The 21,102-nt window shown below is 40.3% G+C and overlaps 1 protein-coding gene and 1 pseudogene across 7 annotated transcripts in view; both read left to right on the plus strand.

Moving 5' to 3' along the window:
• Positions 1-21,102, plus strand: part of ERC1 (ELKS/RAB6-interacting/CAST family member 1) — a 388,985-nt gene that overhangs the window by 255,309 nt on the left and 112,574 nt on the right. The window lies entirely within an intron of this gene.
• On the plus strand, positions 11,075-15,916 carry LOC309812510 (small ribosomal subunit protein uS13-like; annotated as a pseudogene). The gene is made up of 2 exons: positions 11,075-11,085; positions 14,372-15,916. The product of its transcript is annotated as a small ribosomal subunit protein uS13-like (transcript).

Consider the following 21,102-nt stretch of genomic DNA (forward strand, 5'->3'; position numbering starts at 1 on the left):
GGGGCAATAATACAAAGGTAAATAAAACCCCGGGAGTTCACAGTAGAGAAGACAGGCTCAAAACGAATGTAAGATGGTATCTGGTAAAGGTATGGAAGCTCAAAGAAAGAACCAGCTCACAGGGAATTTGATGGGGAGGAGATCACAGAGGAGATGATGACAAATGAGTTATGGTTTAAAGGTTAAGGTTTTTGCCACAGAGGGAAGGAGGAGGAGGAGGGGGAGACTCCTTCTGGGCTGGTCAGCGCTGGAGCTGCGTGGATGGAGGGGGCTGCTTGGTAGGGACAGACTGTACTTGAAGGCTGGGGAAGTCTTCTGTGCGGATGAAAGGAAGAGTGATCCCCGTCAGTCTTCAGCGCTAAAGGCATGGCTGTGTTCGGGCAGCAGCAGGCAGAAAGTTGGGAGCACACTATGAAGACTTCAGTGTGTGTTTCCCAAGCTTTGGGCATTTTTCCTGTATTTCGAGCCTTTATTGTAAGGATATAAAAATAACAAGTTTGGGGCTTCCCTGGTGGCGCAGTGGTTGAGAGTCTGCCTGCCGATGTATGGGACACGGGTTCGTGCCCCGGTCCGGGAGGATCCCACATGCCGCGGAGCGGCTGGGCCCGTGAGCCATGGCCGCTGAGCCTGCGTGTCCGGAGCCTGTGCTCCGCAACGGCAGAGGCCACAGCAGTGAGAGGCCCACATACTGCAAAAAAAAAAACCCAAAAAACAAAAAGCCAAGTTTGTATCTCTTAGGAATACCCTCTGGTCACTATGTGGGCAGTAGATGAGGTTGGGGACCGGGCCAAGTTTGTATCTCTTAGGAATACCCTCTGGTCACTATGTGGGCAGTAGATGAGGTTGGGGACCGGGCCACGAGATCCTGTCGGGAGTGGGTACGGGATCCCGAAGAAGCGACTTCAGTCAGGAAATGGCAGAAGGGGTGGCGAGTCTCTCAAGAGTAAACCAGAGAGAACTTAGGTCACTGGTACTGTTTGAGACTCCTGAGAGGCGGCAGTACAGTTTTGTTTCCATCTCGGACCTCAGAGTCAAACCGGGCTGGACACACACCCTGTCTCTGCTGCCTACTCTGCAGGTGTGACCTTGGGCAAGTTAGCCTCTGTGAACCAACCTCCATCACTCATGAGAAGGAGCAGAGCAGTCACTACCCACAGGGATGCTGTCGGCATCTTGCCACGAGAAGAGAGCAGGTGTGGACCAGCTCCCGGTGCACACTGGTCTCCTCCCTTCCTTTCCGTTCTCTTACTTTACATGTAAGGGAACTGGCATTCGGAATGGCCAAGTGATTCATGCACAGTCAGAAGCCAACTTAGTGACAGAACTGGTGCCAGATCCCACTTTGATTGCCACTGGATTCTTTCCACTCTTCCAAGAAACATCCATATTCATTTATTCTCATGTGTACAATTTTCAATGAGAAAAAAAAACTATTGGTTCATCCTTTTTTTCTTTCTTGATAAGATCTGGAATTATAAGATCAGCAATTATAGAAATTGCTGTGAATTAAGCATTCATACACTGACCCCATTCCAGAAAGGCGGGTGTTGGATTCCAGCATATGAACATCTTCAGTGATGATAATTCCACAGTTCTCAGCAGTTTCTTTTAGGTCCACCTCTTCTCAACTGGTACAGTTCTCCAATTCTGAACTTCCATCTTTACTGAAAATTGCTGTAACTTGCCTCAGTAGTCATTTTCCCATTTTGAGCCTGTTTGTATTTTCTAAACTTTCATTTCCAACTTGGTTTTCCAGTTTGCCAACCTCAATATGTCCATTTTAGGTTTTGTTGGATTAATTCAATTACCTCTGACTTTCTTTTCCACGTGTGATTTTTCCTTACTCTTGCTGATTAAAAATAAGTAAGAGTTAGTGTGCCTCAACAGTGGATTAATAAAGAGAATTCTAGTCTAGGAATTGAGAAACCTTCTTTTTCTTCCATCTCTCTTTTTATTGCTAAGCTTCTTCAACATCACAATAGGAAAAATTACATTTGTAAAGTAACCTTATATCTTAAAAAAGAGGGTCCAAGTTGGTATACAGTATATGTTTTGTGAGGAATGTGAATATTCTATATACTTCTGACAGTAAAGTTGGGCATAAGTATGTAGTGTCTGAAACCTGAGTAATTCTAATTTTAAAGTCTGAGTGTGGGCAGAAAGAATAGTACATCAGTTGCAGAGAAATTGTGTGGCCACGTTTTACCCAGAGAAAAATTAAAGACTTAAACCCACATTCCAAAATAGAAAAGACGTTGGGAAAATATTTTGCTTAGAAGGAATGATTGCTTTTTGTTTTTGTCTGCTTTAAAAAACAAAACAGGGCCTCCCTGGTGGCGCAGTGGTTGAGGGTCCGCCTGCCGATGCAGGGGATACGGGTTCGTGCCCCGGTCTGGGAGGATCCCATATGCCGCGGAGCGGCTGGGCCCGTGAGCCATGGCCGCTGGGCCTGCGCATCCGGAGCCTGTGCTCCGCAACGGGAAAGGCCACAACAGTGAGAGGCCCGCATACCGCAAAAAGAAAAAAAAAAAAAAAAAAAAAAAAAATCGAAAAACCCCACATGTTTCTTCTTTTAAATGTGCAACACGAAAGTACTTCTTGAGACCATTGTTAGCTGTTTCTCCCTTCCACTGTGCTTCACCCTCTTTACCAGGATTTCATTTCTGCTGTGTTACCTTCTAAGCTCTGCTTCTCAGTCAGACTTGAGCCCACGTTGTTAGGGTCATATGAGAGGTAAGTCAGTGCTCCTGTCTCCCCTGAACTCACATGGCCACCTTCCCACCCTTAGTCCTGATAATAGGGTGTTCGAATAGTGGCCATGTAATGGCAAATCCAGTGTTAGGCATTTCCTACTCTGAGCTAGTTGATCCAGTAAATTAAAGTGGATAAATGGGTGCAGTAGGTTTAAAACATACCTGTCTGTTATGGATTTGCTTTTACTTTAGAGAAGTCAGAAAGTCCAGGACGCCTTAAGAGGCTCAGCCTTCTCTCACCCTTGACAGCCGACAGGCATACTGTTGAGTTGATAATGAACCTGAAAGTCTGCCCTCCTGGCCGAGTGGGAGGGGAACCCAGACAGTGCACTCGCCTCACTCTGGAGCCTGCCAAGATTTTTACTTCTTCCTAGAATGCATCTCAAGAAGATTAACTGGTGGACTTTCCAGGGTACCTGTCACTCATGGAGACCAAAGAAGAATATACATCGTGTTACTCTCAACATAGCAAGTCAGAGGTTATAGTCCCAGTCACTGTAATCCAGGCAAAGAGGAAACATTGGAAGGACTGTGTGTGTGTGTGTGTGTGTGTGTGAGAGAGAGAGAGAGAGAGAGAGAGAATGAGAATGAGAATGAATTATGTGCAGAGAAATAACTGTGGCCACATTTTACCCAGGGTGAGGATGAGGGAGATATATATATTTAAAAACTATCTGATACTGCATATAGTAGGCCAAATTAGACATCCCAGAATTATTAGCTACACCTGTTTATTTGATTTCTGGGAATGTTTTCGAACCATCTCAAACTCAGTTGAAAACAATGTCAGTACTTAAAGTCAACCTTCCAGTGTTGTTTTCAGTCTCAGATGCTGGTGAATCTCTCATTATTCTAAATGGAGATTATGCTTCTGCTGACCATTGTTCTCCAGGCCTCACAGCAGTGAAGCATTTGCTCCCTCTTCCGTCTGTCCACCCCTCCCCACCTCACATACTGCACCCCTGCGGGCAGCGGCACTTCCTGCACCCACTCTGCCCCACACAGTGGCAGGTCAGTGTGAACAGGCAAACATTGTTTAATTAATGAATGTTTACTAAACATGGAATATTGCTGGGCTTTGAAACTCTCTAAAATTTAAAAATAATCAATCATATGTAGCAAAAAAATTTATTACTTTTGTAATGTATGATACCCTCTGCATTGCTCAATGTTCCTTTTATAAACACTCCTGTAACCAAAAATCTTTACTTGTGAACAGCAAACCTTTACATGATGAGTTGGAATGTCACCGTGTACTAGGCGAGAAGAGCTGGGCGCCTCTTCCGTTACTTTGGCAACTCGTTGTTTTGTGTCTTGTGATTTTTCTTTTTTAATAAGTCAATCAAATGCAAGTTTTTCAGTTTCTGATACTCAGTCTATAACTCAAGTAATAACATTTTGTGTGATTCCAGTGTTCAAGACATGGGGTGGTTTTTTTATGGAAAATTTTAAACATATTTAAAAGTAGAACAGTGAACTTCGGTGTTTGTCATTCATCTTTAACAGTGATCAACTTATGACTAATTTTATTTTATCTGTATTCTTACTTCCCCCATTCTGTTTTATTTTGAAGCAAATTGTAGACATCATATTATTTTATCCTAGGTCATTCAGTATATATTTCTAAAAGATGAGAGTTCTGTTTAAAACATGGCAACAGTACCATTATCACAGCTGAAAAAACTTAACAGTAATTCTTTATTTTCATCAAAGTTAGTGTTAACATTTATCAGGCTATTTCTAAATGGTTTGTACTTTTGATTATTTGTAGCTTTTGGAACTCAGCATCCAAATCAATGTCTATGTTGAAGCTGCTTTATATGTCTCTTAAGTCTATTTTAAGTTCCCTTCCATCTCTTTTACCCCTTTCAGTATATTTGTTGAAAAAAACCAAGTTCTTAGCCCTGCATTCTGGGTTTTGCTAATTGCATCACTATGGAGACATTTAACATTTTTCCGTTAATAGAATTTTTTATTATAAATTGCTTCTTAGATTTACAGGCTTGTCAGATTACAATATTTTCAGTAATCATATTTTTATTGGTAATGTTGCTATTTAATCATATAGGTCAAAATCAGAGTTAGAATCTCAGCCATTTTTTAGCTGTGTGAATTCAAATAAGTTAATTAATTTATCTGTGTCTCTCCCATCTCTGAAATGAAAATAATTATAGCGCCTCTTTAGGTTGTTGTGAGAATTAAATTAAATCAACATTGTTATCAGTCATGGTTGTGATCATACTAATCAAAAGGTGTATCAATGGCTTAAAATTGGTCCTCTGATTTCAGGAAATATTTGATAGGTCATTTCCTACTTATTATGTGATGAAACACTTGTCTTTTTGATATTCATAGAGAGGCTCCTTCTCCTTCCTTTCTTGGTCTTAGGCAGAATATGAACTTAGGGAAGTTTTTTTTATTTATATAGTGTCAATTCTTTTACTTTTTAAAAAATTTTTTAATGTTTTTTTAACATCTTATTGGAGTATAATTGCTTCATAATGTTGTGCTAGTTTGCGCTGCACAACAAAGTGAATCAGTCATATGTATATGTATATCCCCATATCTCCTCTTCTTACCTCTCCCTCCCCCCACCTCCCTACCCCATCCCTCTAGGTGGTCACAAAGCACCGAGCTGATCTCCACGTGCTATGCAGCTGCTTCCCACTAGCTATCTGTTTTACATTTGGTAGTGTGTATATGTCCTTGCCACTCTCTCACTTCGTCCCAGCTTACCCTTCCCCCTCCCCGTGTCCTCAAGTCCATTCCCTACGTCTGTGTCTTTATTCCTGTCCTGCCCTTAGGGTCATCAGAACCATTTTATTTTTTTGATTCTATATGTATGTGTTAGCGTACGGTATTTGTTTTTCTCCTTCTGACTGACTTCACTCTGTATGACAGACTCTAGGTCCATCCACCTCACTACAGATAACTCAATTTCATTTCTTTTTATGGCTGAATAATATTCCATTGTATATAATGTGCCGCATCTTCTTTATCCATTCATCTGTCAGTGGACACTTAGATTGTTTCCATGTCCTGGCTATAGTAAATAGTGCTTCAGTGAACACTGTGGTACATGACTCTTTTTGAATTATGGTTTTCTCAGGGTATATGCCCAGTAGTGGGATTGCTGGGTTATATAGTAGTTCTATTTGTAGTTTTTTAAGGAACCTCCATATTGTTCTCTGTAGCGGCTGTATCAATTTACATTCCCACCAACAGTGCAAGAGGGTTCCCTTTTCTCCACACCCTCTCCAGCATTTATCGTTTGTAGATTTTTTGATAATGGCCTTTCCTTCATTTTTAACTGGTCTCACCTTTTAAAACCTCTAGTAGTTGGATTTGGGACCTTCCTAGACTAATCCTCAATTTCTCTTATATTTTTAACTCTTTGGGTTTTATTTCTTCAGTTTTGGGGGTATTTTCTTGACTTTCTCTCAGTCCTTTTGAATTTTTTTAATTTTGGTAATGAGTGTTTTAACTGTCTTATAATCTAATGTTCTTTTTTCATGACCTCCTAGATTTTGTTTTGTAGCTTTAATACCTTCTTGAATTTCTCTGAGAAAAGTCATTAGACCTTTTTAAGAACTTTCATCTGTTTCCTGAGTGGTATTTCCTTCTACCTCAGTTATTATTTATTTTCTCTTTCATTTTGGAGGTTTTCCACAAACGTCTGATGATCCTTAATGGCCCATTCATATTTAAGAACTGAGTTGATTGCAGTAGGTGGCTGCATTGAGATTCCTTTAGTGGTGTTTATAGGTTTACTTTCCTGCTAGGCCTCTCCTCTGAATGAGGCAGCTGGCAAGTAGTTTTATTTACATAAACAGAACTTGTTAACTGTCAGACATCTCGTTAGGATGGATGGGCGTAGATCCAGGTTGGAGGGTCCCCCCAAGTCTAGAATGAAGAATTCACTCAGGGGCACCAATTCTGACATAAGAGCTTTACCTCTCCCTAAGTCGTTTATTTAGTATCATAGAGGACCCAGTCATATTTCTTTGCTTGCTTGCTTGTTATAGCTGGGGGGAATAATAAGCCGCATGTCCTGTATAAGAAGACAGGAAAGTGAGGAGGGACAGCTGCTGCAGTGAGTTAGTAGTTAAGAGTTTGAATGAATTCCCTTATTTTTGGCTCCTCCTTTCTGTCCCGCCCACAGGCTTGTTTGAGTCCTGAACTTCTTTGGAGTCTTTCAGGGAGGACTCGCTTCCATCTCACCGTTAGCCTCCTACTGCATTTCCCTGGACTGCAGGACACTCCTCCACTCCTGTTCACCTGGCAGTGCACTTGCTTCTTTTTATCTCTTTCAGAAATTCTTTGAACGGTCCCATCTGATATTGATACTAAAGAAATACAAATAGGAAATAAACCCATAACAGAAGTTATTTCCTTTTTATCTTTCTTCAGTATCATTTTAATGGAGTCTCCATTGGATTGGAGGAGCTTTCAGACACCAAGCTGAAAGGGATAATGGGAAGTTCATATCGCTACTGACAAATGATACAGTTATTGAAGATCGGTTAATTCATTCACCAGACATTGGTTAAGTAGCATTATGCGCTAGAAAGTTCTCTAATATCAAGAGATACACAAGTGATCAAGGCAGATAAGAGCCCTGCCTTTATGGAGGTGGAGGATACATTTTAGTGTATTTTAGACATAAAATAAGTAAACAAGATAGTTTCAGACAAGGATTAAGTAACGGGAAGAAAATATAAGAAAGCTTACATAGAAATTGACTGCTGGAGGGATTTTATAATATGTTGGGGTTGGGGAAATTTTTAGATTAGGGGGTCTAAGAATGCTTCTTTTAGGTTTTCCTTGAACTTTATCTCCTTAATGTTGTAAAGAAGTTAGCCATGTGACTGTCTGGGGTAAGAGCATTCCAGGCATAAATTGGTCCAAATACAGAGGCCCTGATGCAGGATTGAACTTGGTCTGTTAGAAAAATAGAAACAAAACCATTGAGTATAATAAATGAGGGGATTCATAGGAAATGTGCCCAAAGATGTAGGCAAGACCCAGGTCATTTAAGGTCTTAAAGGAGTTTGAATTTTATTCTAAATAGAGTGGGAAACCGTCAGAGAATTTTGACCAGGGAGGTGGCATGGTGTAATTTATGTTTTTAAAGTTTATAGATCTATAATGTATTTTGTAAGTTGAGCCTTTGGCATTCTGATGGTTTGGATATTGGGGATGAAGGAAATGGAGGAATCAAGGATTGCTCATTTCGTTTTGTCTTGAATAATTGATCCTGCATAGTTCTATGGATATTTTTATTCTGCTCTGGTGATGTGCCCTGGGTGGCCCAGATTTCAGCACTGGCCACAGTGGTGACCCTTACTTAGGTTGCAAGATTTCTAGTTTACACTCAAGTGCTCAGACATTTATTCAGCATAGCCAGGATGGATGGAACCAGAGGGACTTCCAGGCTTAGCAGTATACTGTGCTGGAAGTAGTCCTCTCCCACCAAAATGTCATGCTTTTGAATTTGAGATAACTCTAAGTTTTAAAGCAGCCACCTGAATGTGAGGAGTACACTGTTCAATTTACATAAGTGAGAAGGTTCTGCCATGGTTGCTTGGTCCAGTTTTTCAATCTTAAAAGCCTGTAGTAGCAAATTCAGATGTGTTCAAGGGCTAAGCAGATAATGTAAATTATTGAAATGGAAAATAATATAAATGATTAAAGTGGGACAGTGTCAAAGCATTCATGTTCACTTAAAAACAAAATGCCATGCAGATGAAACACTTGTGTAAACCATATATAGACTGCGGGAAGCAATTTCTGGTATCTCTCTAATCTTGTCAACAGTTCTTTGCAGGGGAGCAGTAAATTTTTATTTTTCAAAGTGGAAAGACAAGTGACATCAGCATTGTGGAGGCATAAGATGTTTCCTTCCACCTACACCCCGCCCCCCAAATATTCAGCATCCATCTAGGAATAAAAGTGTCTTTATGGGAGCTGTAGGATCTGTCATCATACACAAAGAGATCTGGAAGGAATATCGCCCACCCATGCATTGTGTATGTATAGGCAGACAGACCTCATTCCCCACTGTAGACCCTGAAGTGACTCATGAGCCAGCTCCAGGTCCTCTTGACTGAGGTCTGGGAGCCCCTGGAGAACACTGACTTAAACAGTCACCCACAGAGAAGAGAGCCTTTGTGGAAGTCCAGGTTTACAGAGATCTAGCACTCCATTGGAGTAAAAAAAGTGAGTTTGGATGCACTGAAGCAGGCAGTTAATAAAGCCTGGTGGTGGCTGCACCTGCAAATGTGAAGGCAGCAATCAAAACTCAAAGGAACATTGAAAATCAAGGAAGCATGACACCACTGAAGGATCACAGTAACCTTCCGTACTGAGCCTAAAGATGTGGAGATCTATGATTTACTCAGTAAAGAATTCAAAATATCTGTTTCAAGGAAACTCAGTGAACTGCAAGAAAACAGACAATTTGGTGAAATCAGAAAAATAATATAGGGACAAAATGAGAAGTTTAATGAGATAAGAAATCATGAAAAAGAACCAAACAGAAGTTCCTCTCTCTCCCCTTCTCTAACTGAAGGATTCCTTGTGTGTGGGCTCTTGGCCTCCTGGAAGTTATTGTGTCTCTTGCATCATGAAGGGAGAAAGGTTGAGATGCAGACTTAGACAGGCTAAGAGAGGCCAGATCGATCCATTTGAGGATCAGTGAATTTCATTCATTTCATTGAGTGTAATGAAAAGTCTGCTGCATCAACAGCAGACTTGGTCAAGCAGAGTAAAGAATCAGTGAGAATGAAGACACAAGCTTTGAAATTACCCAGTCAGAGGAGAACAACAATAACACAGGAGTGAGGAAACACCCAAATGATCTGTGGGATACCATCAGGAGAACCAATCTGTGAATTATTGGGGTTCCAAAAGGAGAAGAGGGTGAGAAGGGGGCGGAAAGCTTAGTTAAAGAAATAATAACTGAGAACTTGCCAAATCTGGGGAGAGATTTGGATACTGAAGTACATGAACCTCATAAGTCACCAAACAAAACAACTTAAAGAAATCCTCTCCTTCCTAACCAGCATAGTACTGATATTCCTTGCCAGCACAATTAAACAAGGAATAGAAATAAAAGGCATCAGAGGTGAAAAGGAAGAAGTAAAATTGTCTCTATTTGTACATAACATGATTTTATATATAGAAAATCAAAGATATGACAAAAAAACTTAGATCTAATTAACAAAGTCAGTAAAGTTGCAGGACAGAATCAACATACAAAAATCAGTTGCATTTCTATACACTGACAACAAATTATCTGAAAAAGAAATAAAGAAAATGATCCTATTTATAATAATATCAAAACAATAAAATACTAAAAATAAATTTAACCGAGGAGGTAAAAGATCTATATATGGAAAACTCTAAGACTTTGATGAAAGAAATTGAAGAAGACACAAATAAATCGAAAGATATCCTGTGTTTATAGATTAGAAGAATTAATATTCAATATTAATTAACATATAGACATTATGTTACGTCTGTACTATCCAAAGCTATCTATAGACACCTTATCTCTCCTAAGATTCCAATGGCATTTCTTATGAAAGTAGAAAAAACAACTGTAAAATTTGTATGGAACCACAAAAGACCTCAAGTAGCCAAAGCAATCCTGAGAAAGAAGAACAAAGCTGGAGGCATCACTCTTCCTGATTTCAAACTATATATAAAGCTATAGTGATCAAAAGACTATGGTGCTGGCATAAAAACAGACACATAGACCAATGGAACAGAATCGAAAGAAACCCATACGTATATGGTCAATTAGTTTATGACAAAAATAGCCAAGAATACTCAGTGGGAAAAGGGAAGTCTCTCAATAAATGATGTTGGGAAAACTGGACCACTACATGCAAAAGAATGAAACTGGACCCCTGTCTTACACCATACACAAAAAATCAAAAATCAACTCAAAATAGATTAAAGACTTGAACATAAAACCTGAAACCATAAATCTCCTAGAAGAAAACATAGGGGTTAAGCTCTTGATATTGGTCTTGGCAATGATTTTTTGGATTTGATACCAAAAGTAAAGGCAACAAAAGCAAAAACCAACATGTGGGACTACATCAAACTGAAAAACTTCTGCACAGCAAAGGTAACCATCAAGAAAATGAAAAGGCAGTCTACCAAATGGGAGAAAATATTTGCAAGTCATGTCTGATAAGGGGTTGATACCAATATATATGAACTCATACAACTCAGTAGCAAAAAAAACTAAATAATACAATTAAAAATGGACAAAGTACCTGAATAGTCATTTTTCCAAAGAAGATACTCACATGGCCAACAGGTATGTGGGAAGGTGTTCAGCATGACTAATCATCAGGGAAATGCAAATGAAAACTGCAGTGAGATATCACCTCCCACCTGTTAAAATGACTATCATAAAAAAAAAAAACGAGAAATAACAAGTGTTGGTGAGGATGTGGAGAAAAGGGAACCCTTGTGCACTGTTGGTGGGAATGTAAATTGGTACAACCACCATAGAAGACAGAGTTTCCTCAAAAAATTAAAAACAGAACTATCATATGATCCAGCAACCCCACTTCTGGGTATATATTGTAAGAAAATAAAATCACTATCTCGAAAAGATATCTCCTGCATCCGCATGTTCATTGCAGCATTATTTACAATAATCTAGACATGGAAACAACCTAAGTGTCCATCAACAGATGAATGGTTAAAGAAAATGTCTCACACAAGAATATTATTCAGCCATGAAAAAGGAAGGAAATCTTGTCATTTGCAATACATGGGATAGACTTGGAGGACATTATACTAAGTAAAGTAAGTCAAAGAAAGACAAATATTGAAAGATCTTACTTAATGTGTGGAATCTGCAAAAAGAAACATCAAAAAGAGGTTAGATATGTGGTTACTGGAGGTGGGCAGTGGGGGAATTGGGTGAGGGTGGTCAAGATGTACAAACTTCCTGTTATAAGGTTAATAAGCACCACGAATGTAATATACAACATGGAGTCTGCAGTTAGCACTGATCTGTGGTATAGTTGAAAGCTGCCAAGAGAGTAAGTAAACCCAGAAGTTCTCATCACGAGGGAAAAAAACGTTTGGTGCTATGTGAGGTGATTGGTGTTAACTAGACTTATTGTGGTGATCATTTCTCTATGTGTCATTATGTCATGTACCTTAAACTTACACAGTGTTCTATGTTGATTCTATTTCCATAAAACTGATAAAAAAGAAATCTCTCCAAGAAACTTTGTAATAAAGTTGTCAAAAACCAAAGACAAGCAGAGAATCTTAAAAGCAGGAGGGAAAAAAGCTTAAATAACTTACAAGGGAATCCCTATAAGGCTGTCAGTTGCTTTATTAGCAGAAACCTTACCCCCAGGGGAGAGTGGGATGGTACATTCAAGCCGCTGAAAGAAAAAAACTGCCAACCAAGAATACTTTACCTGGCAAAGCTGTCCTTGAGAAACTGAAGGAGAGATTAAGAGTTTCCCAGACAAACAAAAGCTGAGGGAGCTCCTCATCACCAGACCTGCCTTATCCGAAATGCTGAAAGGAGTTTTTCAAGCTGAAGTGAAAGGTCGCTAATTAGTGACTTGAAGACATGAAAATATACAACACACTGGTAAAGGGAAGTATATAACCAAATTCAGAATATTCTAATACTGTAATATGGTGGCGTTTTAACTCTGATATAAAACAAGAGTTTTAAAGTTCTGGAGTTAAAGGATAAGAGTATTAACAATAACTGTAACTGCTGTAATTTGTTAATTAATACACAGTATTAAAAGATAAAATGTGACATCAAAACCATAAAAGGGGTAAAGGGGTAGAGTTTTTATGTATGATCTAAGTTGTTACTACCTTGAAATAGACTATTAGAGCTATAAAATGTTTTATTTCAGCCTCATGGTAATGGCAAAGCAGAAACCTACAGTAGATTCACAAAAGATAAAGAGAAGGGAATCAAAGCATAGCACTGTGGAAAATCACCATTTCACAAAGGAAGGCAGTAAGAGAGGAAGAAAGAAACAAGGGAACTAGAAAACAGCCAGAAAACTATGAATAAGATGGCATATTAAGAAGTGCTTACCTTCAATAATTGTTCTAAATGTAAACGGGTTGAATTCTCTAATCAAAACACATAGATTAGCTGTATGGATAAAATAACAAGACCCAACCATATGCTGCCTACGAGAGACTCACTTTGGCTTTAAAGAAACACATAGGCTCAAAGTGAAAGAATGGAGAAAGATACTCCCTGAAAGCAGAAACAAAACGAGAGCAGGTGTAGTTACACTAGACAAAATGGACTTTAAGCCAAAAACAGTAACTAGAGACAAAAAGATCATTATGTAATGATTAAGGGGTCAGTTCATCAAGAAGACAAAATAGTCGTAATTTTATATGTTCCCAACATTGGAACACCTGAAAATGTTAAGCAAATACAAACAGATCTGAAGGCAGCAGTAGAGAATACAGTAAAAGCAGGTACTTCAGCACCCCACTTTAAACAGTGGATGAGTCTTCTAGACAGAAAATCAACAGGGAAACACTGGACTTGAATCAGAGTGGAACGGTTTTATTTTTTTCTTGTTATAAAAGAGTACATGCTAATATGTTTAAATCAGATATTTCCTAAACATTTAGAGAGGGAAATTAAAATCACTTGTAATCCTACCCTAGAGCTAACTAATTATTTGTTGTATGACTATTCTTCATTCTGTTTGTATCTCCATATAAAGATTTTTACCACCTAGCAATAAATATGAAAAATCTTTCTAAATCAGTTAATGATGTATATCATTATTTTAAATATCATAATATTCCACTGAATGATATACCACAAGCTATTTTCCTGGTCTCCTTTTGTTAAAGTGTTTTCCAGTTCCTGTTATTTTAACTCTAAGTGGTATATTGCCACTTCATTCCACCTCTGTTTTTACTGTTCTTCCAGAGAAACAAACAAATACTGATTTAAAACATTGGATATTAACATTTCTATTTTCCCATGAAATCCCATTCATTCTATACTATAGGAAATACGTGACAGAATTGGGGGATTAAATGAGGATTCCCAGAGAAATAAACTATATCCCAGAAATACATATCATCTACTAGAGAAATTTAGTTACTTAACACATTCAGTCATGAAAACTATTGTGTGTCTACCATGTGTTTAGGCATTGCTCTAGAATAGGCTTTCCTAAGCATTGTAATTATATTTTTTAACTTGCAGTTGCCTTTCTTTAATTCAAATTTTAAAAATTTATTTATTTATTTATTTGGCTGCATCGGGTCTTAGTTGTGGCACACGGGATCTTTGTTGCGGCATGCAAGATCTTTTGTTTTGGTGTGCGGGCTTCTCTAGTTGCGGTGTGCAAGCTCCAGAGTGCGTGGGCTCAGTAGTTGTGGCGCATGGGCTCCAGAGTCTGTGAGCTCTGTAGCTGCAGCACGCAGGCTTAGTTGCCCCGCAGCACGTGGGATCTTAGTTCCCTGACCAGGGATCAAACCCGCGTCCCCTGCAGTAGAAGGTGGATTCTTAACCACTGGACCACCAGGGTGTCCCTAATTCAAATTTTTTTATTGAAATAAAAAAAACATAGCTCTTTCACTGGAGGCTCGCACGCCACCGCTGAGGCCGCCACCATTTCCCTAGCGATCCCTGAGAAGGTCCACCACATTCGCAAGCACTCAGCACCCACATCGGTGGGCGATGGAAGATTGCCTTTGCCGTCGCTGCAATTAAGGGTGTGGGGCGAAGATCCACCCTTGTGGTATTGAGGAAAGCAGACGTGGACCTGACCAGGACAGCCCACTGAGGATGAGGTGCCACGTGTGGTCACCATCATGCAGAATCCACGCCAGTACAGGACCCCAGACTGGTTCTTAGACAGACAGAGGACCTGAAGGATGGAAAACACAGCCAGGTCCTGGCCAAGGGTCTGGACAACAAGCTCTGGGAAGACCTGGAGCGACCGGAGAAGACTTGGACCCACAGAGGCTGTGCCACTTCTGGGGACTTGGTGTCCAGGCCAGCACACCAAGACCACGGGCCGCCATGGCTGTACTGCAGGTGTGCCCAAGAAGAAATAAATTTGTGGGCGTTGTCTGTTAATAAATAGTTTATACAGTTAAAGAAAACACATAACATAAAATTTACCATCTTAATCATTTTTAAATGCAGTTCCATAGTGTTATGTATATTCACCTTGTTGTAAAACCAATCTCCAGAACATTGCATCTTGCATTGAAGAGCTCATCCTTTCCCCCTTGCCCCAGCCCCTGGTCACCACCATTCTACTTTATGTTTCTATGAATTTGACTAATTTAGATAAGTCTTCTAAGTGGAATCATACAGTATGTCTTTTTTTGACTGGCTTTTATCACATAGCATGATGAACTCAGGTTTCATCCATGTTGTAGTGTGTGTCAGGATTAATTTGAGGCTCCAAGATCAGCCTGGCATACTTAAGGTAATTCTGTGGACAGGTTTGTTTCTGAATCACTGAGTGGATATTCAAATCTTTGTTTGAACTTTGGAAAAATATTTATCAGAATTTCTTCGTGTATTTCATAGAGAGATAAACAGTTTGTGCCAGTTACTGGTCTGTCTTGGGAATTCATGTATGAAAGGCATGGAAGGCAGGAAATCATAATATACTGTGTTGATAGATATAAAAGACATATGAGCTGGGTTCAGCGGGAGCTTGAAGCAAGGGAGGGACCCAGGTCTACCTGGGATGGTTAAGGCAGGCGTCACAGACCCCCTAGCTGTCTCTTAGGAGGAATAAGAGAAGAGAGCTTTGAAAGTATTAATAGACCAAATAAAGTAGAAAATGAAAAGTCATAGAGGTATGAAATACTAAGGTGTATTTGAGGAACCATCAGAAATTTAGTATTGCTGGGGCAAAGAATATTTGAGGCAAATTCTGAAGGAAGATGCTGGAAGGGCCTTGTATGCTATGCCACTAATTAAAATTTTTATTCTGTAGACATAGGGAACAGGGAAGTGACACAGTCCGATCCATATTTCAGGAAAATAGTGCTGGTTCTATTAAGGGTGGATTGGAATGGGGAGAGACCAGAGCAGAAGACCAGTAAGGAATCCGTTGGATGAGTCCAGACAGGAACACTCTAAATTTAAGAATTAAGCACACTCGGGCTTCCCTGGTGGCGCAGTGGTTGAGAGTCCGCCTGCCGATGCAGGGGACACGGGTTCGTGCCCCGATCCCGGAAGATCCCACATGCCGCGGAGCGGCTGGGCCCGCGAGCCATGGCCGCGGAGCCTGTGTGTCCGGAGCCTGTGCTCCGCAACGGGAGAGGCCACAGCAGTGAGAGGCCCGCGTACAGCAAAAAAAAAAAAAAAAAAAAGAATTAAGCACACTCGAAGATTAATGAGATAAATACCTAGGTGATCTTTTTGCCTGTCACTCATGCTGTCCACAACTCCTGACAGCCCCTGAACTGACCAGTCCTGGCACTCGGCAGCTTTGAAGTGTTTATTCAGAAACGTCCCTGTTTGTACAGACAGGTGTGGGAGTTCCTGGGCTTAAAGCAGATGTTGCAGCTCTTCTGGGATTTCTTGTGTCTGCACCATGAGACCAGCAGAGCCCTGTGCAGACAAGCTTCTGAAGCAAAGGACCGTTTTTTTCCGTTATAGACTCCATCACGCCAAGGAGAGTACCATTTGTTGCAACTAGTTAGCCTGTATCATTGATTTTAAAATATTTCATGGCACATTAAATGATAGCAGTTTTGGTATTAATCTTTGTAATTTACATTTTGGGAACTCTGCTTCTCATTATTTTGGCATGAAAACATTCCATTTGGCATGAAAACATTCCATTCATCATGCTACTTTTATTTTTTTATTATTTACCTACCTACTTACTTACTTACTAACTTATTTATTTATGGCTGCTTTGGGTCTTCATTGCTGCACGCGGGCTTTCTCTAATTGCGGCAAGCGGGGGCTACTCTTCGTTGCAGTGTGCGGGCTTCTCATTGCAGTGGCTTCTCTTGTTGTGGCGCATGGGCTCGTGGAGCACGGGCTCTCGGTGCGCGGGCTCAGTAGTTGTGGCTCATGGGCTCTAGTGCGCAGGTTCAGTAGTTGTGGCGCACGGGCTTAGTTGCTCCACTGCACGTGGGATCTTCCCAGACCAGGGCTCGAACCCGTGTCCCCTGCATTGGCAGGCAGATTCTTAACCACTGCACCACCAGGGAAGTCCCCATGCTACTTTTAATTTAGAAGGTTTCTGTAAGCTACATCAGGAAAACGATATCTACTATAAAAACTATGTGTCTATTCTTCCTTGAAGAAGATGTGTCGTCACTTTGGAGGTTAGTTATGTTGGTATTGATATGGATCCATTTCTAAAGGAAGTTATGTAGCTGTTACTAACTCATCCCTCAAGCACTTAACTACCCTTTCTACCCCTCTGACCATGTGTGTCATGAGTCTTCTTGCCTCTCTCCCTTCTGTCTTGGGTCTCAGCTGCTTTCCTTTCCTTCCGCACAGCCCTGATTCCCGTTTAGTGCTGGGCCTCCCTGTCCTAGTGCTTCCGAGCTACGTGCTGATGTGCTGAAATGAGCTGTGGTGAGAGGCTTCCCTTTTAAATTACAGACTTCATGTGTTAAAACATTTTCATCTTTGTCTATAAATAAAACATCTAACTATGTTAAAATCGTTTTATGGGCCTGAAGAGGAGGGGGATTGTCCCTTTTGGGGAGGAGCTTTTTTTTTTTTTTTTAAGATAACTTGATCGGTTTTGTGGTGCTTGTTTTTCTTTGCTCATCATGACTTTTGCTCTCGGAATTCAGTAGATTCTGTCAGAATCTCAGTGGAGGAAAAGATATTTTTAACGCACTTTAAATGTGATATTCTCTTTGCATTGAGTCCAGAAGAGACTGATTTCTCACTTTAAATGTGATATTCTCTTTGCATTGAGTCCAGAAAAGACTGATTTCTCAAGAGGAGGAAAGGAAAGACTCGGGAACCACATGGAAGTTTATATTGAAAACTCCTTCTGGTACATTTTCATCATCATGTTGTAACAAAACTAACAGCCCTTAGGCACACTAATGTTGGGATATAAAACTCATATCCAGGGCTTCCCTGGTGGCGCAGTGGTTGAGAATCCGCCTGCCAATGCAGGGGACACGGGTTCAATCCCTGGCCTGGGAAGATCCCACATGCCACGGAGCAGCTAAGCCCGTGCACCACAACTACTGAGCCTGTGCTCTAGAGCCCGTGAGCCATACCTACTGAGCCCACGTGCCACAACTACTGAAGCCCACACGCCTAGAGCCCGTGCTCCACAATGAGAGAAGCCACTGCAATGAGAAGCCCGCACACTGCAGCGAAGACCAAACACAGCCAAAAATAAATAAATAAAAATAACAAATAAATTAGAAAAAACCCAACTCATATCCATTTGACTATTGACTAAAGGTTAAAAGATATAATTGGAGAGAAATATAAGACCAAGAGTATAAGTGGGTTTCTTCTTTCTACTTCTGTTGTCGCAACCTGAGCTCTCTAGGAAAACTAAAATTTGTTAAGTGCCTTCCTCATGCCAGATTCACAGCTATAATAGAGGTGTCGTATTTTAAATTGTCAAAATCTTAACAGCTACTCTGGGAAATTTAGGCATTTGTATTACCATTTTATGGATAGGAAAATGAGATTCAAGAAATTACTTGTCTCAGATCACACAGCAAGTATAAGGCAGAGTTGAAGTCCAAACACATGCTTTTTCTTGTGTCACACTGTGCCTCAAGTCAGGTTTTTTGTTTGTTTGTTTGTTTTTGTTTGTTTTTGGTTTTTTTGCGGTACGCAGGCCTCTCACTGTTTGTGGCCTCTCCCGTTGCGGAGCACAGGCTCCGGACGTGCAGGCTCAGCGGCCATGGCTCACGGGCCCAGCCGCTCCGCGGCACGTGGGATCCTCCCGGACCGGGGCACGAACCCGTGTCCCCTGCATCAGCAGGCGGACTCTCAACCACTGCGCCACCAGGGAAGCCCTCAAGTCAGGTTTTTAATTATGTTATTTACTTATTTTTTTTTTTAATTTAAGCAATAGCGAAAGTAGAAATAAGAAAGAAAAAAAATAGCCCCAAAACCAACTGTTTGGGAAGTCATCATTTGTAGTAAGTATTGATTCCTGTCATATTTCTAAAGCACATATACAGAAGGAAAAATAGGGGGAAAATTAGTGGGGTCGTAGAAACATGCCATTTTGAATAAAAACTGAATTTCATTTTACCTGATTGTAACAGAATGAGCAAATGGAGTTTCAACTGAGTATTTCTTTACTGTTCAGCAGAAGAATTCCTAAGACATCTTTCCAAGGATAGGAAAAGACTAAAAGATTAGGTCATGTTTTTCAGCAGCATTTAATCATGCTCTCAAAAATGAAGTTTTCACTTCTCGCCAGTATTTAAAGATATGCTTTATTGATAATTTCAGCTTCGCCAAGGTTTACAATATTTACATTTGATTTTATAACTATAATTTCCAAATTAACTCAGTGTAGGTTCCACATCTAAATTCCGTGCTTTGTCACCTGCCCTTTTCTGAATCTGCTCTTTACTTTTCCTGAATTCTTTGATTTTTTTGTTTTGTTTTGTTTATTGAATTTTATCTTTAATTGGTTTTTTAAGCAAAGGCTTACGGATATTGAATTCTTCTTTTCATGTTTTGTTTTTGCATGCTGGATAATATTTATTTTGCCATTATACTTGAAGATTTAGTTGGTTATGAAATTCCTGGATCTGTGTCTTCTAATGTAGAGTGGGCAGCTGTTCCCTAGTATCTTTCCTACCCCCACCTTATCTGAAACCTCGTAGCTTCCTCCTCTGAGAGTAAGTGTGAGTGGCTGGGAGTTGACTTCAGTCTGCTTTTGGTCTGAGAGTGTGGGGAGAAGGGACAGTGCCTCAGCTAGGGCCATGCACAGTCTTTGTCGGAAGACCTGGTCTCTGTTTTTTCCTTCTGAAATTTTGATTAATGTCCTATGTTCATCTTGGTAGAAGCGAGTAGGGTTCAGATCCTTTGCTAAATTCTTTAGTGTTTCCTAGAAAACGGCATATCCTGGTAGTTTCTCTTGCCTATACTGAGACTTCTAGAGATAAGTGTTCCTCCTGACTTTCATTTCTTGAACTGTCAGTTTGCCCTTTCAATCTTTTTCCTCCAAATTTGAGGTTATTACTGGGAACGCTCATGATTTTTTCCCCTCACTTCTGACCTTGGATTGCTTCTGGACTTAGAATACAGTCAAGGACTCGTCCATCCCCACCAGAGGTTTTGTTTCCTTACCTGTAGCTAAAGTCAAGATTGTGACCTTTGTCTTGTTTGGTTCCTGCGGCTTTTACAGTGTTTTGATTATTTTTCCTAAGTACTGGGTGGGGAGTTGGATTCTGAAATCTGCCACCTTTAGGCAAATTTGACGTATTTAGTTTTAAAGGCGATCTGAAAGAATACTGTATATGTGACCCAGGAAGCTGCATTCCACTGCAGTATCACAGACAGGCATCAGCACTGGGCCAAGAGCAGCCTCAGCCTTTCACATCAGTTCTCTATACAAATATTATCACTTTCCATGTGTTTCATGATGTGAAAAGGGACCTAAAATTTACATGTTTTGTTCTATTAACAACAAAAAATTTTTCTGTTTTGGACATGGATTGCCTAGGATACGTTCACTACATCTCTATAGTCTGTTCCTTTTCTGTGGATGAAAAGTTTGTGTCGCGAGTTAGAATTAAAAATAGGAAATGAAAATTTTAATTGCCAGTTCTGCACAATTCTTGTTCTTTAAAGTTGTATGTTTTAAGTGTTTGTGTGATACGATTATACTGAAAATTTAACACAGGTCTGTTCATTCAACAAGGGCTTATTGAATACCTATTTTAGGTGCTAAGGGAAGATATATAAGCAAGTATACTAAAGCATGATCAAGTTAAAATGGGAGCATATACATAAAGCTGCTGTGTGTGTGGACACACCGTGCCGTTCACATACTGATCACATCGCCAGTTGTGCCGTGCACTGGCCTTGGGTGTGCTGTGTGTGGGGGTAGCACAGAGTTCTGGCAGTGCTCCAATTACGTACGACGTAAGGGGAGATGGGAGTTGATGATCAGGGCCAGCTTCTAGGTGGTTGTGGTATCAGAGAAGGATTGTAAAAGCTGGGAAGCAGTTGACAAGACATGGAGAATTACAAGTACTTCAGTAGTATTGGGGCGTAAATTATAATGCATGATGGGAGCAAGAGAGGCGTTATTAAAGCTCACCAAGGGCCTTCTGTACCATTCCAAGGAATTTGGCCTTTATCCTGTGT

The sequence above is a fragment of the Mesoplodon mirus genome, assembly GCF_964341445.2.
Source record: "Mesoplodon mirus genome assembly, chromosome: 11".
NCBI classification, from domain to species: Eukaryota; Metazoa; Chordata; class Mammalia; order Artiodactyla; family Ziphiidae; genus Mesoplodon; species Mesoplodon mirus.